The sequence below is a fragment of the Nyctibius grandis genome, chromosome 3, assembly GCF_013368605.1.
Source record: "Nyctibius grandis isolate bNycGra1 chromosome 3, bNycGra1.pri, whole genome shotgun sequence".
NCBI lineage: Eukaryota > Metazoa > Chordata > Aves > Nyctibiiformes > Nyctibiidae > Nyctibius > Nyctibius grandis.
The window spans coordinates 49,467,001-49,484,142 of NC_090660.1; the positions used below are offsets into that span (position 1 = coordinate 49,467,001).

Below are 17,142 nucleotides of genomic sequence, written 5' to 3' on the forward strand. Positions count from 1 at the left end.
GTGCCTCTAACAGATTCTGCCTTTTAACATTGCCCATGGAACAACTCAGGTATTGCAGATCAGTCATAACCCTCCTTTAAAACTAGTTACACCATCTTAACACCACAAGGACAAGTATTGACAGTAGGTGATATTGTTACATTAACCCTAAGATCTAAAGTTAACCTGAATTTAACTAAATGTAGTAGCACTGGATGTGAAGCTGTACAGGGCTGTGACAAGAGTGAAACTGGTGCTACAGACATGTAAGGCAACTAATCAATACACTAGTGGCCCACAATAATTACACTAGCTGTACTCAATGAGAAAATAATACATAGCAATTTTTTCTTAAAAACTCCTAATAATCACTGGGCAAGTCAATGTAAATGGACAAAATGAGGATACCATTTGTTCTTGATCGTGTATCTTAAAAAAAATAAGGAGACAACTTCTTCATAAAAGTACCCTTCACTTAATGCAATTGCATGATGGACAAGAGCCTACAATAAATGTACTTTTGACCTTAACCAACGTATACACTACTGCATGGAATAAAACTTGGACTGATTATAGTGACCATCTTTATGTCTGGTGTCTACAAACTCATAGACCAATAGGACATAGAACTAAAAGAGGTATTATTCAAACTCTGTTGGGTGAAATTGGTATAAGAAATAAATTAATTTGATCTGAAACCCTAGCAAATAAATTATCAGTATTAGGAGAAACTGAAGCTAGGGTAACCAGAATGACCTGGAAAATGCTTAGAGAAAAAAGAAGTAAAAATATGATAATAACAAACACACAGTTCATGCTAAAGCCTAACGTACGCTGGGAGCAGTGCCATTAAGTCAATGCGAGAGTAATGTGTACATAGCACACAGTGGACAGGAAGAGATAAGGGCTGATATCACTTGCAGCCATTGTCTCCTGCATCTTTGCAAAGTAACTGCCTAGCAGTTTCTTCAAAATCCAACTCATGGAATCGCTATAGACCAAAGTTCCAAGATGAAAAGTATAAAATACTTCAGCTTACCCCTAAAGTTTTTGAAGTAGATCCAACAGCAGCCAGACTGCTGAGGCTTTTGTCCTTGCCAGTGTGATACAGGGGACACCCCGACCATGACAGAGGATGAAGAACGAGCACTCTCACCAACAGCTCAGTAACTATTTTGCTCATAGACAAATTATGAATTAGAGAACTTGTGAGTTAGAGTTCATGAACTAATGAAATAATGAATTAGTGAATTCACCTGTTGGACTAGTCTGTACAAAGATGATTCAGCCATTGTTTGATGTCTTTGTATGTTTTGGTGAGGATTTTTTGTGGGAAGTGTTTCTTGGTTGTTTTTTTTTTTTTTTTAAAATGAGCTCATAAAATAAAGTTTAATTTACAGAGTACATTGTGCTGTAAATTTGAGAGTTCCAAAGAGACCATGACAACATATGCAGATTACATACTTCCAAAGTCTGGGTCTGATCATGGTCTCTGCTAGCAAGTTAAGAAAATTGTTATTTTAGAACTGAAAATGAAGAGATGGTGATTTCAAGACTTTTCAATGCACAGTCAAAGACAGTTCTGTTTATTTTTTCCACAGCTATAAAACATAACAATATTAAAACATATGGCATATTTTTTAAGTTGTGTATGTTGTTTCCAAACATTATATTCCTTACATGTGTCATAACTAAAAATCAGCCAAAAAATGTCCTGAAGAGACAAACAATGCAAATTATTTACTTCCTCGTAGGAGTTACATGATCATTTTTCCCCCAGTTTACACTTCTCTAGTTACATTCCTTTTAATATCTAAATATCAATACAAATCTAATTTATTTCCCAAACCTGTTTTATTTACTTCTCATCTTTGGTAACTAAAACCACTTATGCTGTGAAAACCATAAAATATAAAGTTATGTTTCTAACTTCAGAAAGAGAAATGTTTGTGGCTTTGTAAGGTTTTGTTTTGGTTGTTTTTTTGTCCAATTATGAAATCTATAAAGTGCTTGAAAGAAACAGGTTTTCTCACTGCATCAATGTGGAAAGTATGGTTTGTTAAGTGTGTCTTTGAGATCAAATGAAATCACAGCCAGAATTCATTAATGTCCTGACACATAAGACAAAAATTCTGCAACCTCATCTTCCTTCTGTAACCTATCCTCAGCCTGAACTTTTGAAGTATAAGAGACAATGTCAGGCCTAAATCTTATTTTCAAAGTTCCTTGATTTTCAGAGTTCCTAAAGGACAGGATTAAAACTCAGCTGTTTTAAAAAAAACAAAAAAAAACAAAAAAAAAAAACACAAAAAAAAACCAAACCAACAAACGCCCCACACACAAAATAAAACTGAGGGAAAATAAACCCAAAATATTTAGACTGGCTGAGAAGAAGGAGTAAAGACAGAAGTGCTGAATAAAGTCTTATATGTTTCTTACAGGTCCAGCCAAATATAAAATCTTGGGAAAACTGAATATCACTACTTTCCTCATTATTTCCTTACGGTATAAACTTTTTTGCCTTGAAAATAAATAAATAAATTTCAACTCAGGAGAGATTAAAAAATCCAGAGACAGTAAAAGGAGCAGGACCAACTGTAAGTAAGCACTTGTTAGTATAATCTGTGCAAAATTGGAGTCAGATCTCACTTCTGAGTTGATCACTGCTAGATGATGAGAGGAAATAATATGACAGAGAGAGAGAAGGCAAAAAGAAAGACACAAGTTTCAGCTTGGCCTTCTATCGAAAAACCCAGAAACAAAGTTAACTGCTCTATCAAGCCTAAAAAGTTTAAAACCAGAAAGTAGCTTCAGGAAGATGGTAGTTCCATAGAGAAAAATGCATTTTACTGCCATATAAAATATTGTAAAAGACAGGGTGTTTCTGAAGTACCCCCCGAAAATATATCATTAGCAGTCCATGTACAGCTAAATTCCCAGGAGAAAAGGTAAAGGATGAGCACATTAAAGATAGTGACTGAAAGGCAACAAACCACAGAGGGATTAGTAAGTGAAAGGAGTACTCAGGAATAGCTGAATGTTTTTCTGATTTAGTCAGAAGCAAGACAGGATTATCCAGAAACCAAACGAAAATAAAGTAATCACCATAATGCTAAAATAAGCATTTACACTATACACCAGTATTAAGTATATTGCTGCTTGATATTGTAGTATTCATAGTAAGAAAAAAAAATTCTTTGACTCCAGAGGACGAATTCTTTCTATTGTTAATAGTAGCTTGCTTCTCCTGAAGGTTTCCATAATTCACATGAAGACGCGTAGGGTAAAGTTATATATATAATTTATAACTTCACAAAAAGAAATGTGAAGTAGCCCTGAGTGGTCCTCAGGCTGGCCACACCAGTCTCATTGCCAGTTTATCCTCATTTCCTAACCTTCCCCATAACCTCCTCCAACCCTTTGAAATAAGATTTACAATTCCAAGTGGGAGTTGTCCTGCCCATTTGAGAGAAAATAAAATCTGTAGTCTGACAGCAGTTCTTTTGAAACAAAGGTATGCTATATAGAAGTCCTGAGTAATCTGCTCTGAGCGGGGGGACTGGATTAGATGATCTCTACAGGTCCCCTCTAACCTCAGCTGTTCCATGATTCTCTAAGCAGTGTGATTTTGAGGAACTGTTCATGTCTGCTTCTCCCAGTTTTAACAACATTGCCGTAACAGCCAGGAAACAAGACAAAATCAAGATCATGAATTTTGAATCTCTGAATACATAACTTTTAGCCAAATAGTTCACAAAACACCACGTAAGTAGAGGAGTGCCATAAGAAATAAGCACATTTTTGTGACAACACTGAACAGACTTAGAAGCAGCAATTCTGCATGGCTGTCAAGAACCATACAGTATACCCATATTTTTGACTTCTGAAACTCTTCCAGCTAATTTCTTTTTTAAAAATCAAGTAATTTCATAATGGAAATAACTTTCAATAGGAAGAATATAGGAATATCTTGATTTATTGTTTTTAATGTGAACACATTCATGCTCTAGAACTTTGTTCTAACCAACCTGATTCTTGAACTTTTAAGACATCTACAGATTTTTTTTAAAAAAGTATTTTGTTTTCAATGTTGCATATTATAAATAATGATTTGTTATTTACATACTTCTAAATAACAAAATGTTGATCACAGAATCACAGAATCAACCAGGTTGGAAGAGACCTCTGGGATCATCGAATCCAACCATTGCCCTGACAACACCATGTCAACTAGACCATGGCACTAAGTGCCATGTCCAGTCTTTTCTTAAACACATGCAGAGATGGTGACTCCACCACCTCCCTGGGCAGCCCGTTCCAATGTCTAATGACCCTTTCTGAAAAGAAATTCTTCCTAATGTCCAACCTGAACCTCCCCTGGCAAAGCTTGAGGCTGTGTCCTCTTGTCCTATCGCTAGTTGCCTGGGAGAAGAGGCCAACTCCCACTTCACTACAACCTCCCTTCAGGTAGTTGTAGACTGCAATAAGGTCACCTCTGAGCCTCCTCTTCTCCAGGCTAAACAACCCCAGCTCCCTCAGCCATTCCTCATAGGTCAGACCCTCCAGACCCTTCACCAGCTTGGTCGCCCTCCTCTGGACTCGCTCCAACACCTCAACATCTTTCTTGAAGTGCGGGGCCCAGAACTGGACACAGTATTCAAGGTGCGGCCTCACCAGTGCCAAGTACAGAGGGACAATCACTTCCCTAGACCGGCTGGCTACACTATTCCTAATAGAGGCCAGGATGCCATTGGCCTTCTTGGCCACCTGGGCACACTGCTGGCTCATGTTTAGCTGGCTGTTGATCAGCACCCCCAGGTCTCTTTCTGCCGGGCTGCTTTCTAACCACTCTTCCCCCAGCCTGTAGAGCTGCATGGGGTTGTTGTGGCCGAAGTGTAAGACCCAGCACTTGTTCTTGTTGAACCTCATGCCGTTGGTCTCGGCCCATCTATCTAACCTGTCCAGATCCCTCTGTAGGGCCTTCCTACCCTCCAGCAGATCGACACTCCCACACAGCTTGGTGTCATCTGCAAATTTGCTGAGGGTGCACTCAATCCCTACATCTAGATCATCTATAAAGATATTGAACAGCACCGGCCCCAGAACTGAGCCCTGGGGAACACCGCTAGTGACTGGCCACCAGTTGGACTTTGCCCCATTCACCACCACTCTCTGGGCTCGGCCATCCAGCCAGTTTTTAACCCATTGAAGAGTCCACCCATCCAAGCCCCAGGCAGCTAGTTTGTCTAGGAGGATGCTGTGGGAGACAGTGTCGAATGCCTTACTGAAGTCTACATAGACTACCTCCACAGCCCTGCCCTCATCTACTAAGTGGGTCACTATATATTCCATTATACATATTAGCATCAGAATTCCCTCACAGTTACAGAAAAAATAAACACCTTAAGAATTCAGTGAGATATGAAAAAGATTTTCTCTTAACTATATTCCCATTTAATCCATTTTCACTATAATGATTGAAAGGTAAACTAGACTATCTGCTTCAAAAAACTGCGAATTTATCTTATGTTTCAAGGGGAGTAATGTGTTTTCTGGAATTTTCTTGCTTTCATTTCAAACTAAAAAATAAAAAACCAAACAAATAAAAAAGCCACAAAACATGCAACAGTTAACGCTGACTTATTTAAGACTGCTACAATCCACTCTTGAAAATCTCTAATTTGCTAAGAATTTGATAATTTTATGGGATTACATTTATATAGCTTCTGTAATAGATATCGGAGTCTACACACTCTCATCCCATCAAATTCTAGAAAGAAATGCAGTTTCAAAATATCTTGATATGAAACCTGATTGCATATTAACAACATAAAATTCAACTGGGTAAGTTTCCCACTTCTATTACTGCAAGTCTCTCTGCTTCTTGTTTCCAGAGACAGAGGAGTAGAAATGCTGATATACAAAGAAAAGGTTTGTTCTTAAAATAAGTTTGCAGAAAGCAAGAGACACTCAAAAGAACATCTACTCCTCCCACACCAGATAAACTCATTTACAGATTCAAGCATTAAGTATTTAAAGCTTGGAATATTTTAATACCTGGCTATGTTGGAATCAAGCAGCAACTAGCAAGACAGACACTGGACATACACAAAACCAGAGATTTATTTAGTTAAGTATGAGTAAAATTTTAAGAAAAGTTAAATCCAAGTAAGTATTACAATACAGAACTACTCTGAAAATAAGGACTGTTACATTATACTTCATGTAACTTTTTCTTGAGGTTGATGGACAGTCAGATTGTTCAGATTTGCAAGACAAATCCCCATGAAAGATGACCCTTTTTCATCTTTAGATATTTCTCTTCCTTTCTGAGAAAAGATCTATGGTGCATGCCTAATCCTTATTATTCTCAGGGATGCACTTGGCTTCTTACAGAGACATGATGCCACAAAATTTTCTTCTGTCCCTCTTCATAATTTTCTAAGATAATTGAATTAGAAGCAAACTGACAGTCTTATTTCCACTCTAGGGTGGGCCCTGATAGAGTAATGTGGAAAGGCACAAGGAAAAAGAAGAAAGAAGAATGTGTATAAACCTTGGCTTTATCCCCATAAACCTGTTCTGCCAACATAAACTGTGTGTGAAGAAAGTGGTGCAGAGCACTGTGTGTGAAGAAAGTGGTCAACTAGATAATCAAGCATTCCCAACTACTTCCCAGGCTGGAGGTCATTTCTAAGCACAGGTGGAAACAATCCAGAAAAGATATATCTGTAACAGCAACAATTAGCGACTTGCAGGAAACATTTAATTCTCCATATAGTTCCACAAAATTTTATATTTGGATTAATGCTTTTATTGAAACTATTACCTTTACTGTGATTCTGGTAACCATGAAGTATTATATATTTCTCTCAATGTATGAATTGCTTCTGTAAAATATAGTGGACACTTTCTATACCAATGGGAGAGTCTGACCACTCTCAGTCAAACTGGGATGGCTAAAAGCTTTTAAGAACTAAGCATTTTTTCTTTCCACATTAAAAGAATAAAAACACCCCTAGGTAAAGGATTTTGTTCTTTTAAAATACAGTAAGACATAAGGTGTCAACAATTAAAAGCAGTAACCAAGAGCAAGAATTATTTCACAGCATATCTTACATTATTGTTGTCATCTTAGAGGTTCTTACTCAAAATGAACTGCTGTAATTCCCTTTGCAAAAGGATGTACCAGAAGAGAACTTGGTCGACTTCTTTGTGGTCTTATGTACTGCTTCTTCTTTTAACATTTTCTCCCCATGTCTAAATATCCATTTTAAAGTAAAATCCTGTTCACTTTTTCAATTCCTTTTTAAACAATTTATATAATATTATGCAGATTATATATATACTGTACACATACACATTCATAAAAAAGACAGCTTGGAACATAGTCACAGATTGCAATAAATTTAAAAAGACTAGAATTCTACTCTTTATTTCCTTTTTTGGCTGCCTCTTTCAATAAAGTATAAGCAGTTTGGATACTACTTCTTCAAGAAGAGAAGCAGTATTATATACTCATCGTGATTTAGGTCTACTGGTTAACACAAGTTGTTACATATCATTGCAGTATCTTCCAAGATCTTTTATATAGACAAGCTGATGTTTCTTCACGTCTTTGAAGTTGCATTCAAATCCTTAGGGTTAAATATGGGTAACATAAATATTTGTATATACACGTGTTGTAATTTACAACCCATAAGGCCAAAAGAAGCTCTGGAGTACTGCTTTAAATATCATTTAGAGTAACTTCATTTCCCAAAGAATGTTTTGTTTGGTTACAAACCTTCATAATATATCAACCATAATTCTTATACGTTTGAGTCTGTAGAGTTGATACTCATTTCTCAGCCACTGCACTTGAAAAATAAGTTGTATAATCAGATCATGCAGGGGGGAGCAGAGCGTGTGTGAAATGAACAACTTTCCCAGATGATCCCAAAGAGACCAAAGTGTTAAGCAGAAGCCAAGCAAAGCTTAACACAATTTAACTAGTTAGCTGTGGCTTTTGAGACACAACAGTTTGCTTGTCTGGCTCCCCTTTGAGGTTGCTTGTCACTTTTTATTAGGATATGATCAACAAAAAAAAGAGGTAAAAATCAACTTCTGAAGTAATTAGGATAAGTATGAACTCTCAGAGTTTTAGATCTTTTCAGGGCAACCAACTTACAAAGAGGTTTACAAAACCTAGTGTAAACTTCTGGACTAAGCAAGTAGCTGACTCACCTGAGTTCTAATCTAGTCTCATTGATTCTGTGTGGAGATTGGTAATCTACCATGAAATACCTTTATTTTCTGAATGATGCTCTGTATCATTGTTATGAAAGACAGGCTGAGTAATAATCTGAATAATAACTTCAATTCATACCAAATTCAGAGTGTATTTAAACTATAGCAATATTAATTCCTACAAATGAATTTCCATCAGTTAAAGGTCTGGTCTAATAGGCATATCCTGAATAGCATAGAGAGATTTTTTAGAACAATAGTAATCTGTTCTCAAACTTGAAACAGGTAATTGCTTCAGAAGAATAGAATTCACAGTAGTTAATATTAGTTCAGTATACTGAAACATTATCTTTTTTAATGTTTATGGCCAACGATGCAAATGAACACCTTGTGTGATTTCTGAAAACACTTAGGCATCTTGTTCTTCAGACACAATGAAATTTGCTCTTAATTACATTTAAATGGTTTCTGACTTTTTTTTTCAGCAGTTCCACAGCAGAGGCAAAGAATAACTGAGTGCATGAGACTTCTTCCTCTGTTTCCACAGGAAGTTAAGTAAGTTAGTTTCAGTGACTGTTTAATGTGACAAATATTTTCTACCCCACGTTGAAATGAACAGCAGTGCTAAAGGTGTCATAGCCCCTTTATTGGAGACAAGTAGGCTAAGCAGATAGCTTCTTACAAGGCTCAGCTCAGTTGTAATGGAACCAGTCGTCAGTCAACAACAGAGAATTTCAAAAGACCTCATACAATCAGAGTTGTCAGTATGTTATTACAGGATATGCAGCTCAGCCTGTACACACGTGCACTATCTTGCTTATACTGACAGACAGCCCTTTGACATGACACAGAAGAATATCTTTCATGTATTTGCTCTGAACTTTCCAGAAAGAGGGAAGACTCCAGAAATGTATGGGAATAATATCCAAGACACACATCATCCACAAGGTTAGATGTGCCTTTAAGCATGTCATTCATCATTAGGTTTAAAAGTCTTTTTAAAATTTGCAAGCATTAAAGCTAGTTGAAAGTTAGTCAAAGAAGAAAAGAAAGCTAAAAACATTTCATTCAGCTGTTCTTTTTCATCCAGGGTGTCTGTTAATCAATTTAAGATATCCAAAACACAAATATATGCAAGTAAGCTTTAACTAAGCTTACAGTGCACTATTCAGATCAAAGACCACTGTATCATGTCAGGTTCTCAATGGTTAGGTTCCTTTCCCAGCCATTACTAACATTAGCGTTCTACTATTTAATGTTTATTTATTTATTTGTTTAAAAAAGCCAAATTAATCTCTTTGTGAGAGCCTCTAAGTTCTTATCGGGTACAGCCAAAATTTAAGATGCTCAGCTATTCCCAAACGGCACTGAGGACTTCAAAAATCTGTGGTTTTTTTTCACATTTTTCACACTGGGCTATCGGGTCAGCTGGGCTCCTTTCAGTTTCAAAAGGAAACTGAAAAAGGCAACTGAAAACAGACTTCTTTAACCATCGTGAAGAGCACTTAACTGAACAAGAATTAGGTCAGACACAGTGCTAAAACCTGTCCATCCAAAGAGTAGAGGTCACTTAAATATATAGAGAAGGTTCATTGTTTAAACAAAAATCATTACGAGTTTATTTTCTAGAGTTTATACCACATTTCCAACAACTTTTTGTATGTTATTCAGTTGGAAAGTGACTTTAAACCGGATAGCTTCACTTTCATTTACAGGCTTTTTTGCTTACTAACATAACAATGAGGGGCTTTTTTTCGTTTGTTTTCAATATGTGAAGATGTAAAGGCATATCCCTGAAAAAGTAAAGTTTTTAATCTCTGCTTATATTCTGAGAAATTCTTCAATTTTTTTTAAATTCTTGACAATATCTTAAAATCATATACTTGGTGATATGAGAGATTAGGAATTGTCTTGTTATAGTTGTAATCATTTATGATCTTTTTCTATTTAAAATATGACCTACTTTCAAAAGTAATTTCATGACACTGGGAGTAGGGAAAATTAATCACAGATATCTGATGCATTGTTACAGACCAAGACATAAAACATTCCTATGCTTATTAGGACACACAAAAAAATTTTTTCAAAACACTATTTAGAGTAAATCTGGAAACAAGTGATTTTCCCACCCACATAAGCAGACAAGTAAGAATACTCATGAATATTTTGTTTTCTCTGGGTCAGAGCCTATCCCTTTGGCTTGTTCAACTATTTCGACATAGTTGTATCAGAATTAACAGTTCTGCTGTGCAGAGATATGCTCAGTTTTATCAGAATAGTTTTAGAAACCATTTCTTCTATAATTAAGTCTTTAAAGAATATTCTTTGAAAAGATTACTTCTTGGACATTTATGTGTAATTATTCTTAATTGTCCTTAACCACTGTAGTATTTTAACTCCATCTTATCTCTTTCAACAGTTCAAGAACTCCTTTGTGGGATTTAATGCTGTAAAATAACATTCTGTGATGACTCCAATTCCACCAAGTCTTCTTTGAGGGAAATATAATTAAGAAATAATTTGTATTGTCACATAAGCCATGGTTCTACAATTACTAATGTGATCGCATAAAATAATCCACAAAGTACCATCTGTTGTATCCTAGAGGTCACTTAAATGCATAGAGAAGCATCTCCATCTATTCTCTCAGTGCCCACAGTAGGCCAATGAGTAGTCCCACCAAAAGTAACCGTTACTTATCCTGGCTCCTTCTGCATACTTTCTTTTGAATATTGTCCTTCAGACAGAAGGGAAGTTGGCATCTTTTTGCCAATATTGACACCCACAAAAGTTATGGAGAAATCTTCAAGTCAACTGAAAATACATTAAAAAAATAATCAAAGCATTAAGGGCTTTCATGGCACTTCCTCCCTAGTATTCCTCCAGTAATGTGACTGATATTAAATAAGAATGGATTTGGAATAAAACCTGTCTTATTTAACTCAATGTAAATCATACCAAGATTACTCAAATCAGCATGAGCAGAGAAACAAGCTGTTCAGGGAGGATCATTTTCACAATAAAACAGACAATGAAAGATTAGTGTATGGACTAAAAAGGGAATAGGAGCAAAAGTGTCCTTCACTTAGAGACCTGTTATTCCAAAGGAATGCAGAATATGGTTTCTAGCATGCCTTAACAGGAAATTAATATCAAGATAATGTAGTTTCTATATATTGATACATCTTTATGCGATGACAGTTAAATAAAATGCAAATCTGTTGTACAATCCTGTTAATACCTTATTAAAACACAGGGGAAAAAAAAAGGGGTTTCTAACAACTTGGAAAAGCCCAGTATGAGTCCCTACAAATGGAACAGACTCTTAATAACAATAAAAGTGTTGTTTAGAAGCTAATTTGACTATCTTGTCAGTTATATAGAAGCTTACCAGACATAACTGTAACTGCAATAAAGATCTCCTCTTTGGCAAATGCAGGAAAATCTTTGACACTAAAGCAGCCCTTACAAAATTGTGAGATTAATGTTCGGTTTTCAATTACCATTGTAACTCACTGAGTTAAGTAGAGTGGAAGATTCAAAGCTGAGAAAGAAGTGAAGAGTAAGGACAAAGAAGCTAAAGAACAGACGATCATTAAAGAGGATGGACACTGAGAATTTACAGAAATACGAGTTACGAATCAATCTGTGTTAGGAAAAAAAACCACACAAACTTAAGTTGAAGATTTCGATATTACTCAAAAGTTTGTTGTTATTCTTTCCTCCCTTTTCTCTATTTTGCTAAAATATAGTTTAATATAAATGCAAATAAAGTACTTATCTCTGTTTTCCATGGGACTTCCCTTAAAACTGCTGTTTCCAAATGCAGTTTTTGCTCGGGATACCTCCATCATAGAAAGGCAATTGCCTTTAGACCTACTGGTGACTATTTCTAAGATGGATCACGTTTGTGGAATTCACAATGCACCATAACCAGATCCACAGTCTTTTCAATTAAAGTAACTATAACGACATTAGTAACAGCACCTTTCACATGTACATAAATGATTTACTGGCATAGAAGGAATTGTTTCCTACCTCCTCTAGGGAGCCAAATTTCATGTGTCTCTCTGAAGTACCTTGCATTACATAAACAAGGATCCTTGCAACAGAAAAGTTCATGCTTGTGTGTCATTTTTATCAATACCTTGATGAAACTTTTAGTGATGGACAGCAGGACAGGGCTACTAAGCAACCTGGAAAGCTTGTATGCAAAATGGTGCCCTGTATTCCTTTTCTTGATGGTGGAGTGTTCAAGCGGACAAAATCAAACTCAACAATGAAAAGCTGCAGTATACACTTCAGAGAACACGCTACATATGCCTGTTTACAGATCCAACTAATGTAGCCTGAATGTCTATGTTAGAATTGCTTTTACCTTGGAATTCTGCTTATACTTTATTCAGCTGTACTATTGTAGTGGGACTTCTTCATTGATTAGCAAGTGGTATAAGTATTTGATTATAGAAAAAAAATGCAAAAAAAAGTAGAAATCAGTATTTAAACAAAAATAATACATTCTTCCTTGTAAGAATATTTTATAGGCTACAAAAATATACTTACTTTAAGTAAAATTTGCACTAGTAGTTTCTCCTGATAGAATATTGCCTTAAACGTCCATACGGTCTTGCCAAGTATACTTCAGAGGGAAAGGGTAACATAAAACTTTCTTTATAAAAGTGGTAATAGACATGTTGCTTTATTCTGAATATTTTATGAAAAGTGATTTAGAACATAAAATTTTACTTTTCTGTTTGTTAAATTTAGCAGATTCTAATGGAATAACGGTTATCAATACGGAATTATTATTGTGGGTAAGATTTGCTAGTCTCTTCAACCCACAGAAGAAGAAATTAGTAGAACATCAAATTTATACACTTTAAATGATTCCAAGATCTACACCTCTTGATGCTGAAATCAATGACAGTGTTTGAAGTCTGTTCGTTACCAGCTGCTTTAGAGTTTTCATTTTGTAATGATTTATTTCTCAGATCTGCCTGAAGTTAACATTAATACTTTATATTTAAGGTGAAAGAGTGGCCTCAATTCAAAACTGGCTGCATGCATATACAGAAAAATGACAGACATCTTATTTCACATTTTTCTCTAAGTTTTTTGTAGAATTCTCTGGGAGTTTTCACGATAGAGTGATATGACTAGTTCTATTAATGATACCTCATATATTACAGAAATCCTTTTATCTTCGTCATATTATGCAAAGAATTGCATTCAGAAACTCAAAAAAATGAAAATTTTCTAACATAAGTAATCTAAAACAAAAAGCTAGGCTTCTAGCAATAAGATTATTTATAGCAGAGTCTGCTTCACAAAATGGTTGTAAGAATCAGTGAGAAATAAGACAGACAAAATGAAGTTATTTGTTATATATATACTTATTAAACTCATCAATATTATTTTTGAAATTTGGCCTTTGGTTCTCATTGGCAATGGATAATCCATACAGTCTCATACCATCTGGGATATTTGCCTTTCAAATAATGATAAACTAAATATCCTTGTCCAGCATCACCAAATCATTGTTATATGATACATTAATATACATTATATTTCATTGCATTAGAGTAATATCATATAGCTAAGAATACACTTTTTTCTTATCCTATCAGATATTTTCTGAAGGGAGTTAGGATTATACAACTCATTAGTGGAATTTATGAAAATAGAAACTCTGTGAAAACATTGCTTTCTAACAAAAAAACGCAATATAAACTGCTGCAAACTCGTAACAGTATTCTCATGACACTTAGAAACGTAATACCGATAATGATTAAAAGTTACCGAAGCTTTAGCAGTTTATCCTATTGCACATGCATTTCACACAGTGATTTAAAAAAGGTTTTCAGTATTGAAACAGTATAATCCTTGAACTTCCTGCATTTATATTGATTTCTAAATAAAAAAAAATAAGAAATAACCATTTAATAAACTGCCAATTTTGAAAACTCACCTGGTTATGGTAAGTAAGGATCCTACTATATCTGAAAAACAAGCTATGTTTAACAGGGTGTTAGAATTAATACTACCCAACAGCAGTGAAAAGGACAGAAGAGAAAAATCTAGCTAGACCTAACTTAGCCACGTACTTCAAATATTATCTGTTTTCTGATCTTCAATACTTTTTCTGGGTATTTCAGATTGTTTTCCTCCTTATCATCAGCATGATAGTAACCCATACTTTGCCCCTGAAGATAAATAATAATTAAAAAGTAAACCCACAAGCTTAAGACCCCTTACCCTCTGGGTTTGCTGGGCTCTTCTTCTCAGTGTTACAGACACGTGTAAACAACAGAATTTCCTGCATCCTTTTCTCATCTGCACAGTACTGGGACTTGGCCAACAAGATTATTTACAGCATTAAGGCCACTCCACAGTAACTTGAGTAAGATTCTCATTGGTCAGGCTTTATCAAAACTAAAACCACATTTTTTCTTTTAAGTACAAGTAATTTATATAAAATATTGTTCTTCATTAAGTATTGCTTTATTCAGTTTTTAGTTCTCCCTCCCTTTCTAAACTGAAGACTGTGATCCCAGTCCTCCAAATATTATATACAAGCTTAAATTAGTTATTCTAATCACAGTAGTTAAGTACAGGTACTAGTCTTTTCCAGGTTGGGTGGATTCTTACGCCACTACTTGCTCTTAGTACACCTCCTGAGTTTTGAATATCCTATAATAAGACTAGTTCTTCCCTCTGTATGTATATCATCTAGCTAATACATATATTTTCATAATTGACTCAGTAATTAGCCAGAGGCTGTTGGACATCATTATGAAAAATTGTAGTATTTTAGATTATCAGAGACATGAAAAGAACATGGTGAGGAAAGGTAAAAAATACAGATTTTGAAAAGCTCATTTCTGAAAAATAAAATGCATTTGCATTAAAATTTATAGTTACAGTATTAAAATAGGAGGTAAGAAATATTTCTTTAAAGAATATAAGCTCAAATATTTTTGTAACTGACATGTGACAAAGAATGACACCACTGTCCCAAGACTGATCTCAGGCCACCTAAACAGCAGGTCCTTGAGGCATAGAACTGATAAAATTAGACATAGCTGAAATGATTTGCCATATCTCTGAAAAGCTAAATATTTCTAATTAAAAAAAAAACCTCATCATGTACAGAATACTGACAATTCCTATGTCATGATCTCAGACTGAGAAGCCAGATTTGCTTACTCACAGCTTTAAGGACCATAGCTCTACTTCCATACTAACTTCCCACCACCTTTTAACAGCAGTATAGAAGGTACTCTTTTCATCATGAAGAGTAGGTACAGCTGCAGGACTCTTCACTTAAATAAGGGGATTGTCTGATACTAGGATATAAATAAATTGATTTATTTATTTTAAGGAAATGAACAAGCAAAACCTCCCACTCCCATCAATTACATGAGCATTATACGACTTTCATGACTCCCAAAATCTATTTCACTGCCAGGAGACAAAAGATATTCAGTAGAAAAGGTGAAAAAAAACCTAGACATTTCTATTTAAAAACAAACAAACAAACAAACCCACAACAACAAAAAACCATGACCAAGAAATGAAAACAAATAAAAAAGCGCCCCAAACTAAAGCTAAAAAAAAACCCCAAAATCCAAAGCAAAAAACACCCACGCAAAACAACCCCAAACCAAAGAAAAAAAAACCAAACAAACCCCGTGACAACAAAACCAAACCCCAAATCTGTATCAAATTAAAAACAACAAAAACCCAAATCCAAACAATAAAATAATGAGACAACAGCTACTTTATGCATCTTCCATGGTTTCTTTAGCTACTACATATATCTCATCTCCCACTAGAATACTCTCTGGCTACATTCCATTATCCCTACTGTAGGAAATCAATTCACATTTTAAAGATCAAGTTATATACACATTATAACTTTCATGGTATGTTATTCCTTTGTGACTAATCTAATTTCAACCCATTCATAAGATACAGAACTCACTTTCTACCATTCTTCACTTACTGCAATCTCTGAATGCATCCAAGAAGCCTGTTCCATTGCTCATACTCAAACAAATGCTCAGTTTCTAAAGAAATTGATGCACATTCATTTTATCCGAGAGGAAGTTAAATAATTTTGATCACAACTGAAAATATCTTCACAAGTGAAGATCTGTAACAGAGAATTTATCATTCAAAAATAAAAATTAAAAAAAAAAAGCATCAGTACACCATGTGAAGGAAGTAGTACTGTTGGAAGTACTGCTAAATATATGTTGAATTGTTTGCCACGGATGTCTTAAAAATCCCCAAAGCCTCTTTTTCAGTTTGTTTCTCCTGGACATCCATTTTTAAAAAAGGACCACTGTCATTAATGACTTTTTAGGAAGGAAAACCATACTCTTCAGGAAGAAAGGCACAAAAAAGAATTATGCATAATAGATCAACAGTAAAGCTATCATCAAAACTCAGGTTCTATTCTGTTATACTCTGTAGCAATCACCAATTCTTAGAGGAATCTTGATTTTATACCATTGTTAAAGATGCAGCCAAATTTAATTAAAAATTACACTGTAAATTTGGAAAGTTACCATGTCAAATTGTATGGACCAAACTAAGCAGATGACATGTTTTATAAACTTTGATGAAATATATCATCGATTTTGATGAATCAGCACTAATCAACACATTCCTAAAAAAGAAATCAAGTAATCTGTATGTATATTTCTGATGAAAAATGGGAAAGGTCTCACAGTATAATAAAAATTATGAAGCCTCACATTTTTAGGGAAAATATATTTCATGATAAATCATTCATTTGCTTAGATATCTCAGTACGTTTTCCTCAGATATCAATTATAAAATAAATATATTTTTTCAAAAAAGGTTGACAAATACTGCAATGCATTGTACAAGAAGTATGTGTGTCTTCCAACATCACGTTGGGAAGGC

At 34.9% G+C, this 17,142-nt stretch overlaps 1 protein-coding gene across 1 annotated transcript in view; it reads right to left on the reverse strand.

Annotated features, from left to right (window-relative positions):
• Positions 1-14,537, reverse strand: part of CCDC102B (coiled-coil domain containing 102B) — a 162,371-nt gene extending 147,834 nt beyond the window's left edge. The window contains exon 1 of the mRNA XM_068397057.1: positions 14,464-14,537. The gene's annotated coding sequence lies outside the window, so the exon portion shown is untranslated. The remainder of the gene's footprint in view (positions 1-14,463) is intronic.
• Positions 14,538-17,142: the final 2,605 nt, after the last annotated feature.